The sequence below is a fragment of the Cephus cinctus genome, unplaced genomic scaffold (genome assembly GCF_000341935.2).
Source record: "Cephus cinctus unplaced genomic scaffold, Ccin1 Ccin1_scaffold0642, whole genome shotgun sequence".
In the NCBI taxonomy this organism is placed as follows: Eukaryota; Metazoa; Arthropoda; class Insecta; order Hymenoptera; family Cephidae; genus Cephus; species Cephus cinctus.
In genome coordinates, this window is record NW_014333281.1 from 17,690 (window position 1) to 31,599 (window position 13,910).

Here is a 13,910-nt window from a genome sequence, read left to right on the forward strand (position 1 = left end):
TAATCGACCTTGAAATACCATCTACACTCATTGCAAACACGGTAATTGATCAATGTTTTCATAGAGCACATCAAATACTCTAGAATAATATAGATGTATAGTAACAGTTATAGAATACAACATTAAGCTTATCGTGTTAAGTATTCATTACATAACTCATAGAAATTGTCCGAAAACGAATCGAAATAACTCAGCGAAATAAAATTGAACATGAAGAATATATTCGAAGGCCAACGGAAGACTTTATTGCGCGTTGGATTGCATGATAGCAAGCTGTAATTTAGTAATGATTGTCTAATGATTAATCTGTTAAAGCTACTTCCGTGAGATGTGATCCTGTTAAAACAAGGGGCCCGATATGGAATGGGGAACAATATAATGCTTAATTCCCATATCATTGGTCGAGTTTCCGACAACTTAATAAAAATTTGTAATTAACCAATTCAAGGGCTTAGTTGATCGTTAAAAATTACTAGCCACGGTCGATGGAAAATCCTCTTAAAAATTCTTCTCTAATTGAAGTTGAATTGTACACGACGAGCGACAGCTGTAATATTTATTATACAAATATGTAGGAAAATTTAATTTGAATTGATCATAAATTTATCTCAAGTTCCACCAACAGTTGCACGCCTGTCGTTTGGCGGAATTGATGTATGTGCAAGTGGCTTCTCAAAATCACAAGTATTTTGTTCCGAGCATTAAAAGTAACAACGCATCTGATTAAATTAAAAAGAAAATTATAAATTAATGTCGCATAAAACACTTTAATCTATAATGTAATAATCTTGAATAGTTTCTACGTCATCTGTACTAATTAAAATTAAAATCGATTGTCATATATTTAGAACTTTCTAAAACAAGTTACAACTAGCCTTAGTCTCCTCTACTGTATAATATGATCATACATATAAATGCAATCACCTGGAACGAGTCGAAATTTTTATTGTGAGGTGGTTGACGTCAAAGTTCGACTTGTAGGGCGCTGAAACACAAAATAAATGCACCGTTATGTTCTATATTAACGGAGTTATCGTTCCTTAGTCAATGAACAATAATAATTGAGAAATATAAAAAAGATGAAATTAAAAAAAAATGAAGTCGTATTTTGTAGGTAGGATAGCGGTGATATTTTTTCGAATTACAATCAAATATGTAACTCATTGCTATGATCTAGGTAGGGACGATGACTACACTCATATACAATATAACGGTGCATTTATTTCTTGTTTCAGAGTCATACAACTGAAGTTCGTACGTCAACCAGCTCGAAACTCAATTTGCGACTCGTTCTATCGAATTGCATATATATACATTGTTCAAGTACATCAAAAATACGTACAAAATACAAATATAACTTCTATTATAAACAGAAAACCGAACAAGTAATAAATAAATCAAGTTCTTTTCATACCAAGAATTATATGACGCAGAAATACGTTTAAGTGGAGTTTCAAAGAGATTTTAATTGTAACGAGACACCACAAACTTAGTAGCAACATTTTTATGTATAATTAAAACTTTCTTAGTTAAGTCCTAACAAACGTGTAGAATTTTCTCGAACTTGCGCTAATAATTCACACTATATATTGAGACAGTCAACTAAGAAGTAAGAATTCATTAAACTAATACGTTATTCAATAAGGTTTCCAGAAGATACTTTAGAACATGCGTAATACCCAAAGCATACTTTAAGATATGTATGTGGAATGTGTTCCAAGAGATTCTGAACAAGTACTACGAATGACTGCGAGTAAGAAAATTCTCAAGTTAATGTAAAACACTAATTGTTATCGATAGTTAATGGATTATTAACGATTATAAGAAATCATAAGAAAAGAACAGATCTAATTATATATTCATTTATTGTGAAAAAAATAATCCAAATGATTCGAAATACATATATACTTATATACTTATATACTAATACATATATACTTAATATGAAATGATAAGAAGAATAATGGATAAAGTTTAATTAGAGATTACCTGTATATATGTATGAAGGCATGAAATGCAAGAGTTGCCGAAGCGTGACCTAAGCGTAGCGCAAAACTAGATAGAAGCGGATCGATGGCCTACGTCGCAACACAGACGCTCCACACACATAGATGTGTATAATGGCCCAAACCGCAAAAGCCAGTCGAAAGATCTGCAGCCGCGTTCAGTTTCAATACCGGTTATAACTGGTTTCATGGACGTAGTGAGCAACCCACTTGTAAATCGTCACGCAGTAGAATCTACGTTATACTTCTTTAGCTTCTGAATCATGACGCAACTCAACCAGTCATTGCTTATATGTACATACATACATACATACAGACGCGTCATCAAATCATTTCTCGGCATTCCTTTTATTTCTCTCTTCACCCTTATAATTACCTTAAATATTAAAATAACGATGGCTTTTCTTTTCTCGTTGTTAATTAAGGATTATAAATTTTTTATAATTATAGAACTCAAACATGAAACGCTTCGCCAACCTAATTTTCATTCTTTCATCATCATCTTTCATCATCTTTCATCATTATTTTTCCTCAGCCCTATACATAAATAAGAATAAAAAGTAAAACAAAGAATAATATAAAAGTTTGTAGGTTCCAACAGGGTAATTATAAATAAGGCAATATTGTGTATCACCACGTGGTCGCTTTTTCGAACTCGTCTTCCCAATAAGAATGAATATCGCGCATGTGCGATTTTTGAAGCAATAGGTAGTGATTGATATTTATATACATATGTGATCAACATTTAAAAATTGATTTTGTTTTTTACAAATTTCAATCTAAATTTTTGTTTTACATAGAACTTTCATCACAGTCATTTGCGCAGACGTCCACGCGTACGCACGCAAATTACATTGTTAATTATATATAAGCTATTCACGTATTCTATTAATATTGAGGATAAATTAAATATTATAATAATAAATTTGATTCATATTGAATTACATCACATGTGCTTCTTACGCAAAATATATTAGACTGACAAATGGAAAACAATAAAACTCTTGGCGCATCATACACCAGGTGGGGTTTTACAACTTCGCAAAATTTAGGCCAATATTAGATGCCAGGGCTTCAGTCTTAGTCCGGAACTCTTTGCCGGTATAAGCCCGATGCTGTGCCATTATCGGCATGTTAAGACGTTGTCAGCCGATAGAGTAAAAGTACGCTTTGTTTAGACTGGCGTTAGCGCAGTTCCGACCTAAAATGTGTTAACATCCGGCCAAAGGCTGAACTCGTGCCAACGTACGTGCCTGCTCGTAATATTGATAACGACCAGAATAGGAAAAAGTAATCATGAAAATTAAACTTTGATTGTCGTTTTCACACGTTATCGAGAACAATCAATACGAGTCTCTGACATCGATATGGGATTCAGAATTTCATTCTTGAAGATAAATAAATTTCTTTTTTGCTTGCAAATCAGCGATGAGGTTAGAATTTCAATTTTTAGTTTTTTTAGATAAATCAACTATCGTTATTTTATTTTAAGGATTTTTCAAACTTTTTCACATTTTTCGCTTTTAAAAGATAAAGTTTCATCCTCTATCCCGGCAGGTCGAATAATCGAGATTTCTCCACATGACTTTCTAGACATAAAACCTCACACGTAAGCAATGATACATATGTCGCTAACTCGAGTGTTGGCTTAACTTTAACCGGGTCACTTGTCTGGGCGTTTCAAAGAGGTCCACATGGGGTATTTAAAAACCCCACGTTACTCTTGCCTCCAAAACTGCTTCTAATCATGTTTTTGATTAGCTATTATAGTTAGGACAGTGGAGTCCGATTATTACGACTTCGCTTGTAACGATCGACCGCATATTGCATCCTACTTGCTCCCTTAGGTTTGGTTAGAATATAAATACATCCTTGCATATTTCCATTTTGCTTATCACGTCGTCAATTTAGTACGTCATTTTCTTGTCCCTTGAATATCCTTATACACAGACTCCACGGTATATAAGTTTAAACGACCAACATAAGTCTCACTATGATGTTTATCAAAAAAGCTATTTCAAAATTGTTGTCATTTCTAAATAGTATATCGTAGAAACAACTATGTAAAGCATGGCATATCAATTATTTGCAAAATTGTACCCCACGTGAAATGCTAGGGTTAAGCCTGATGCCCTAATATACGGGGCAGTCTCAGATCGAGATTACAAACCAAAATGCAACAATGCAATATCAATTCAGTATGACAGGATAGGCTGAGATGTACTGAAATGTGCATTATCAGCATTAACTGCTTCTCAATACGGGTCTAATCTTATTTCAAGCAATTAGGTCGAAGTTTTAGTCAAGCGCAGTTTCATTTTTCTCATCTGTCCCATACATAACGTGAACCTATCATACATTACTAGTAAATTTATTTAAAATTTCATCAATAACCGTTCCTGATATGATGCATGATATTTATAAGACATATATTAATAGATATTCTTTTGTAAAATGGATTCTTTCCAAATTTAATGATAATTTAATAATTTAATCCAAACATAGAAATTAAGGTGTATGTTATTTAAATTAAATTATGTAACCGTGGAAAAGTTATGATCGATATTAACTGGGTAGCAAAGCAGCTTCGCTGGTAAAACTAGAGAAGAGGAATGTTTTCCGTAATTTACGTCGTCATCCTCCTGCACTCTTTTGCATGAAAGTGAAAACTACTGCGAATATTGTTATGCAATAACTTGTAATCGAGAATATTAGCATGTTCTTAGATTGCTAACAGTCATTTCATATACGATCCTCGTCTAGGAAACATTCAACGTTCATTCTTTGTACTTTAGCACAGATAAATCATTCTGTGAAATTCTTATTAAGCAAATATTCGGATTAATTCTAGAGACGTAGTTTTATTTGCAATGAGTAACCTCAAATAATCATGATCATACAATTCCATGAAAAAGTCACCTGACGTATTTCACAATCTTCACGTAAATTATATATGTACTCTACACGTTTTTATTTTTATTATTGCACTATTTTTAAACATATTACACGTTCAAAACACTACATTAAAACATAACAAATAATTATAAAAGTAATGGATACTCGGAAAAGACTTAGGTCCTAAATAGCACATAAATCCTAAAGTCATCTTTATGATCCCTAAAAGACAACTTCCGGACGGTATACGTTGGCTGGGATGTAACAGGTGGCTATATCCATAAAAATAATTACCAAGTATGACGTGCATTGATTTAAAAATGAATCTAACAAAACTAACTCTTGGGTTGTAATGTTGAACATTGTTAATTCATACTATTTATATTATTTTGTTAAATAATCAGTTGAAGGCCGAACTAGTATTTCACAACACGTGCAACATGTTTTTGTATAACATGCCCAGAATAATTTTAACTTTTCGATTGATACGAGGAAAACATTAAAAACTAAACAGCAAATTATTTCATTATTAAAATAATGATTGGAGTGATTACATCAATTATTATAAATAAGGGTTAGTTCAGAAAAAAAGCACTGCGGGTTTTATTTACAATCGATTGATAATTCAATTCCATTATGCGTTATTACGATACAATACTAATAATTGAAAAGTAAATATAAACACAATTTATCTCAGCTTATCATTTCTATTCCGCTTTGAAGGGAACATGATTTATAGTATTATCGGAGCACGAAATTGTTGAACTACTATTGGGGTAATGATGTATACAGGGTATCCCAAAATTACCTAACCAACGGGGTATGGCGGTGTTTGGGAGGCACCACTGGTCACGAAAATGACCTTTCTTTTGTCCGGAAGGTCATAGTTTTTAAATGGGAGCAGGTCAAAGTTGACCAATCAGAACGAGGCGTCAAGAGAAACGTAGGCACCTATGAACTCTGAGTTTTCTTCCCTCGCTTTTGTTTCTCGGTAACTTGTTTCTTGTTTCCAGTAGGCATGTCTTCGGCTGACGTCATCCTGCCCGAACCCACCGAGAAACAAAAGTCAGGGAAGAAAACTCAGAGTTCGTAGGTGCCTACATTTCTCTTGATGCCTAGCTTTGATTGGTCAACTTTGACCTGCTCCTATTTAAAAACTATGACCTTCCGGACAAAAGGAAGGTCATTTTCGTGATCAGTGGTGCCTCCCGAACACCGCCATACCCCGTTGGTCAGGTAATTTTGGGACACCCTGTATATACTATGACGTTATTTCACGTCACGAGTCTAGAATAAATTGACTGTCGTGTTTATCATGCGGGATGTATTGCCGTCTCTTAAGTTCGCGTTACGCAAATTACCGGCCAAGAACTCCAGGGTCACAAGTATTGCAAATATCGGACATTAGGTTAATTTCTTTTGTTAAACCATGCGTTATGAATTCGGCCACAACATCCAACATATTCACGTCGCTGGAGAAGTATCACGACGAGGCTACAGCTGGGATAGTGGAGGATGATCCAAAATCAATAGACGCCTCTACTCTGCCACCGACGATTCCCGAATTGAGTAGGGGGGCGGCATCGAGGAAGATAATGCTATGAACCAATTCGTTCTTCTCGTTACGGCCGGTACCAATGTTCCTAAGGGGGAGTATCAACGGTATTGAAGAGGATGGGGAGCAGGAGCTACCCCGGCGTGAGATTTCGTGAACACCGCCACCTAGCCGTTCCGACCTGGTCCGGACGAAGATCATCACCAGAGCAACCTGGACAACCTGAAGCTACTGCAGCAAGCTAGTGACAGTTTCGAAGATCCCGGGTCAACCGATTAGACGTGACGTCATACCGCCGGTTTAGACTGCTATCGGGATATGCTTTTTTAAGTTTTAACCGACCTCCCGTGTATCGTATAGCGGCGATCACGAAGAGGCTCCGGCAATTATTTATCGAGTTTATCGCGTCCTTCTCGTGAAGGGTTATTGGTGATATATCGCTTTTAAAGTAAATTCGTATAGTTTATATTTTGAGTCCAGTGGCATACTTCCATAATTGTGCTTAGCAATCCTAGTGAGTAATTCTTCTTCGACGATGATTGGCCGAAAAGGGCACTATTTTATAGTCTATGACCGTGCCGGTAGCGATCTCGAGAGCGTGCCGACATTCGTTCTTCGTTAGCCGTCTTAGCCGGTCTCGCTAAAGTAACTGTCCCGCACCTAGTATCGACTTGTAACGCTTAGGTAAGCACTTTTGTCTAAAGGGCGAAATCTTTTCTATCTTGGCTTCCGTGCATTGGCATGTATAGATCTGTTTCGTTTATTCCTCCAGTTTTGGCCTAGGAGATGTTCGCGCTTTGCCAGACAGGAAAAGATTCCGTGCCTTCAGTTATTAGATTCTGTATTTTCGAAATGTATTATTGAGGGTAGACTAATGCCTCGTTGACCCTGGAGAATTGTTGAACCAATCCGTGTTCCACGTGTCTCGTGAGTTCACGTATTGTCTTTTTGTTAATTTACGTTATATATTTTCTGTTTTCGCGTTCTCTCGAATCTTGTGTAGATTTTGTAGTAATTATCTATTCTATCCCGAATATTGTTAACGTGTCCCATAGAGGACCTTGTCTCGCGTGACATTTATGTTGTTTCTCGAAATTGTTACATTGTTAATTTTATTATATTCGAAGTCCCAGAATAAATTGACCAATGTGTTATGGTTTCTGTTACTGAATTTCATGGCTTCTCAATCTGATTTCTTCTCACTATCTTTTCCTCTATCTCTCCTTTCTTTAACATCAGCGTTGACCCAGCCTCTCTACCATATCTTTTTGTTAGTTCCTGCTAGTCGGACCTCTTTTCATATTTTCCGGGTAGTTCCTTTAGGTATCGTGACGGAACGATGCGTCTGGTGCCCATCCGGCATTTCACTAAGTATAGTTTGTTTCGTACTGCGTAGTCCTGGGAAATTCGGAAAGAGTATCGAGTCAATTGTAAGCGAAAGATCTTGTCGTACCTTAGAGTATATTTCTATCAATATCTTTTTTGTTTTCGTTACAATACATACATGTATGGACTAAACACCATCATTCCATACATTATATATATAGATATATAGTATTGAATCTGAATAAAGTACGAGATATTTCCCATTCGTATTTCCACTTTGAAAATGAAACGGGAAAAAATCGAAACATACCTCGATTAACAGCAGGTTGGTCACATCAGTTTGTCATACAATAGATACTAAATTATATATATAAAAAATAACCTTGATCTAACATAACTCGAGGAAAGTATTTTAAAATTGATTGGTCTATTGGAATATATTGAAGAGTTATCATCTTACATTATGTAACGAAAAGTTAGGGATGTTACGCAGTGCTTCTGTTATGTTTATTTCCTTAATTCATTAATCGTTCAATCAAACTAAAGTTCAGAGTTCGATTCACACTAGAGACCAGTTATATAATAAAATGTATAGAACTGTCGATACATTCTGGAATATTCCAAATCAATGTTACCACAAAACTAATAAATTCCTAAACTGGTACTAGATAAAATCTCCTATTGCACATCTTATGATATAACAATTATTGTTGGTGTATACATTTAGAACATGTAAAACAAGCCGAAAGTTGAAACTTGCAATTTGCTTCCTCCGAATCGTAGGTATAGTGTACGAAGTCCCTACATGAGGAAGCATTTTCATTTTTTTTAAATCTTTGGTTTCCTCATAGATGAATCTCCATTCACTGCCTATGATTCAGAGGAAGCAAATTGAAAAATTTAAATCCTTGACTCCCTCATATAGGGACTTAAAAATTAAAAAACTTGAATATATGTAGAATCCGATCCGTTTTGCTTATCTCTGCCAAATTTAACACATATTACGGCTGAACGATGTTCTATACTTTTGGAAAGTTGGAGCTCAATCGATTAAAGTTGACGGGAGTTATATTGATAAATTTGATTTTTCGAAAAATTCAAAATATTATAAAATCAAAACTTCTTGATGGATTCGACCCAAATGCAATACCAACCAACCATTGTAACATGAACATAGTAACATGAAAATCTCGAAAATAAAATTTTCCACCGTCACATAGCTTCCTCCATGAGGAAGCAAAAATAACTCGACTTACGTTGTTGCGAAACGACAAAGTGACGTTACTTTCCATACATAGACGCTCTGCAAAAAATCTACAATTGATTACATATGACGTTTCAGCGATGTTTATCGTATCTGCGTCATTGGTTTTATTGTTATTGTTTCAATGTTTCTTTACCTTGCTACATGATTTCGTTGCGGCACACCTTGGAATATATTTCGAAAATATTTTATCACGTTCCCTTTCTTTTAATGAAATAAAGTATTACAATAATATCGATTATTAAAAATTCATGAAACTCGATAATGTGTGCACACAAAGCTCGACAATATTAATATCCACTTCCAAGTTTAGATCGCTTTGGTACGCAATTTGATTTTGTATCTTCTTACTTATCAGATATATGAACTATTGCGCGATGATAGAATACAAGTTGTTTGTCCCACTTATGAAAAATAAGTAAATAAATAAATAAATATATATAAGATCAATCTAACGGTAATTTATTGTCTAGAACATAATAAATAATTTGAAATTCATCTTTGTTTTGATAATATGAAATTTAAATGTCATTTTGTGAATTAAGTATAACCAAGATCTATCCTGATAAAATGACACGTACATTTAAGTTTCATATTGGTGTTACTGGCTCTGTAAAAGTGTAAAGATAAACTGTCAACTAACAGAAAAATTGATTGAATCAGCCTAAATTAAAATGAAACGCAATGGAACCTTTCAATGACTGGATAATAATAAATTTGTGTTAACCAAATATTTCATGACTGTGATTCTATTTCTAGAGCATGAAGACCTCCAAATTCAATTGAATAATATTAAGCAATCAATTTGAAGAAGACAGATCAATATACACAGAATTTAGTTTAATGATGTCCAATTTAGACACGAGCGACATGCTAAATTCACAGAAGATATCGGTAAGTCGCTCCTCATTCAACAAGAAATTTCGCAATGTATATACAGGGTGTTCCGAAATTATCTGACCAACGGGATTGGCGGTGTTTGGGAGACACCACTGATCACGAAAAAGACCTTCCTTTTTTCCTGAAGGTCATAGTTTTTAAATAGGAGCAGGTCAAAGTTGACCAATCAAAGCTAGGCACCTACGAACTCTGAGTTTTCTTCCCTCGCTTTTGTTTCTCGGTGACTTGTTTCTTGTTTCTTGTTTCCAATAGGCATGTCTTCGGGTGACGTCATGCCTCCCGAAGCCACCGAGAAACAAAAGCGAGGGAAGAAAACTCAGAGTTCGTAGGTACCTACGGTTTTCTTGACGCCTCCCTCTGATTGATCACCTTTGATCTGCTCCCATTTAAAAACTATGACCTTCCAGAGAAAAAGAAGGTCATTTTCGTGATCAGTGTTGCCTCCCGAACACCGCCATACCCCGTTCGTCAAGTAATTTCGGAACACCCTGTATATATGTATATGCGATGAAATCTATATTATGTATTAAACATTTTAATGTTGTTGTTGTACATTCATATAATAACTATTTCTGAAGAACATATCGTTAATCATACCATTTATCTTCCTTAACTCTTCGTGGTCACACCTGTCAAAGTAACCCGTACGATGATTTTGAGTCCAGATACGGAATTTTATGTCTGGAAAATGCGGCTATCTCCTACGTTTACCTGAGACTATTTTTTTCTCAAAGTGCCACATTTCATATGTGTAGGCTGTAAATTAAAATAAAATATTGCTGTATTTTATTCAAAAGGAATACAATATTTTCAGCACACACGATTTCTTTAATTTTTAAAATTAATTTCGACATTCTTTCGAACAAATCTATTCTAACCTTTCAATTCACGTTGTTTCTGAATATTTCGCATAAGTCGAATGTGATCTCTTGATTAATGACAAATTCACAGTGCATCTCGCCCTTTTGTGCAGGGAACTCTTTTTTTTTAGGATTAGCAAGTGGAGATTTCGCTGTCGCTTTAACTCAATTCCTGAAGTTTTTGTGAAACTTTTAAGGACGAATTCCGAGAAATCATTGTAGATTTTTAGAATCAGCTTTTCTCTTGAGCATATTGATGCGGCGGAAACCGACAATAACCCTTGCAATTCCTGGATTCGACCTCAAGGTCAAAGGAGTTTCCGCATAAAGGTTACTGGAGGCTATTGACTAATTCAAATTCTGAAGAATATTAAACAAACAATATCTGGAATTTTTTATATTCTGAAGATCAAATTCTAATAAAGGCTTGCAAATTTCCTGGAATCGAAGCGCTGACAAAAGCAAAATTCCTTGAATCGAACTCAAAGTCCAAGGGGCTTCCGAAATACGGGTGCTGTCCGGAATCTGCATTAAATAGAGGAAACAGGAAATTATCGAAGGTTTTAGAAGCTTTTCCGAGGACGAGGGTAAGGGGATTGCTACAAAAAATTAGAGAGGGCTGCCGACTCTGAAAACGATATTGTACGATTTAGCACGGACAAGAATCATCGAAAATTCAGAAGATTCTAGAAGGTTCAAGAAGCTTTTTCGCATGACATACCCCTCCTAAGACAGAAGGAGACCTGCAAGGGTGAGGCAATCATACGTTGTTATTCTACCCGTTGTTTTTCGATCTCTCGTTTCCGCATTAATTGGTCAGGATCGCAGTGAGACGCTACGACTCCTGCGATCGGTTCCAGGATATACAAGAAAAATTTATTAAACATTTTATTCGCGTTCTATAGATCAATTTTCTTTCATATCAATCTGTCCCTCAAACTTCGAAAGAAAGTATTGACGATTCATTCGAATACGTAAAATAAACTAATATCTACCCAGCAAGTACAAGTCGTAGAAAATTAGCAGAGAAGTTGCTGACTTCAACTGCAATATTTAAAAAAAAAACCACTGACAGACTTGTGCAAGGTAAGCAGTATGTTCGCGGTAGAAAAACAAGCATGGATGCATAGAATCTGCGTAGCAGTCGTAAGTGGACGTTTCCATTGCTATTTCCTATAGGTGTCGTAGTGAGTATACTTCTTATAATTCCTATAACTTGCGGTGTGCCGACAGTGCAATTCTTATGTAAATATCGCTATACTATAGTGCGCGCAATACATTATTGAAACGCTTATGTGAAAGATATTGAGCAATTCTGCAATATGAGAAAATTTGAAATTTAGCAACATCGAGAAATTGCTATAAATGGTAATTGCGTCGCGAATATAATACTAATTGCATATCACATTTTTTTGGTGTTTATCGTATATTTTACGATTTCGCAGAGTGTGGTTTTTTTTGGCCATGATAAATATCCCAACGAAGTCGTGGATTTGAAGGTTATGATTTCAATGATTCAGTAAATTTTTGATAATCATGTACCCGCTACATAGAAATTCTCTAATTACAGATACCAAAGATTTTTGATAACTGATATTAGACATTTCTTAAAATTTTCGTGATCATTATTTAACAATAAGGTTTACGGACATTTCTCGATAACGGGTAATGGGTAACATTAATAAAAGTCAGCAAAAATTTAAAAGAAATAATAGTAATAATTTCTGTAATTTTACTTATGAAGTACGAAATCCGCGAAATTCTACGGATCTCGTAACTCTAATGTTAAATTATTATCATTTATCAAGCATTAGTGTTTAAACAAATGTTTACAGAGTGAGTCGTTTAACTTGGCACAAAAGAATATCTCAGAAAAGAAGGATTTTACGAAAAAAATGTTCGAACAAAGGCTTTTTGCTAGCTCAAGAGAGTTCGAAAATGCATTGATGTTGAAGGAGACCATTTCAAACATTTATTATAATATTATTTGGCAATATTAATAATAAATAGGTTATTTACGCAAGAAAAAAACATTAATTAAGTTTTTTTCTTCTCTTCCGATTTTCGTATCTACAAAATCGCTATACTTATTAATCCCGGGGTCAACGCTTGATGTTGAAATAACATTGAAAATTCTGGTCCTATTAAAAAATGTTTCAGATAAACGTTAATTGGTTTTTGATACAGGGTGTTCCGAAACTACCTGACCCGGTGGGTATAGCGGTGTTCGGTAGACTTCACTGATCACGAAAATGACCTTCCTTTTGTCCGAAAGTTCTTAGTTTTTAAATGGAAGCAGATCAAAGTTGACCAATCAGAACGAGGCGTCAAGAGAAACGTAGGCATCTACGAACTCTGAGTTTTCTTCCCTCACTTTTGTTTCTCGGTGGCTTGTTTCTTGTTTCTTGTTTCCAATAGGCATGTGCTGACGTCATCCTGCCCGAAGCCACCGAGAAACAAAAGCGAGGGAAGAAAACTCAGAGTTCATAGGTACTTACGTTTTTCTTGACGCCTCCCTCTGATTGGTCAACTTTGACCTGCTCCCATTTAAAAACTATGACCTTCCGGACAAAAAGAAGATCATTTTCGTGATCAGTGAAGCTTCCCGAACACCGCCATAACCACCGGGTCAGGTAGTTTCGGAACACCCTGTATAGCATAACATTCTGCAATAAAATATATAGATTCCCATTTAAAAAAACAATGTTGACCTTGGAAAAGCCTTGAAAACCGCTGCGAATAAAAAATAACGGCACAGCATTTTTTCCCCCTTGAAACCAAACGAAATTTGTTCGAACATTTATTTCGTAAAATGCTTCCTTTCCGAGATATTCGTTTGTGTCAAGTTAAACGACTACCCTGTATATACAACGATGTGCATCAATATTGCTTACACGAAATATGTCCAAAAGCATTCAGAAACATTTCTGATGCTGTTAGAAAGTAACTGAGATAAAGCTCTTACAAATTTGCTGAAGTTCAGCGGGAAACCATCTACCACTAAGTTTCATTTTTATATAAAAAATTTGTCCAACTTTAATATCGTTCTAATGCACCAAAGAAAACAATGTCCAAGAAACACTTTAGATATCCCCCCCCCCCCC

General features: G+C 35.2%; 1 long non-coding RNA gene across 1 annotated transcript in view; it reads left to right on the forward strand.

The window, feature by feature from the left end:
* The first annotated feature begins 9,818 nt into the window (after nucleotides 1-9,818).
* Nucleotides 9,819-13,910, forward strand: part of LOC112494590 — a 7,520-nt gene continuing 3,428 nt past the window's right edge. Inside the window, exon 1 of the long non-coding RNA XR_003060174.1 lies at nucleotides 9,819-9,940. This is a non-coding gene — a long non-coding RNA (uncharacterized LOC112494590). The remainder of the gene's footprint in view (nucleotides 9,941-13,910) is intronic.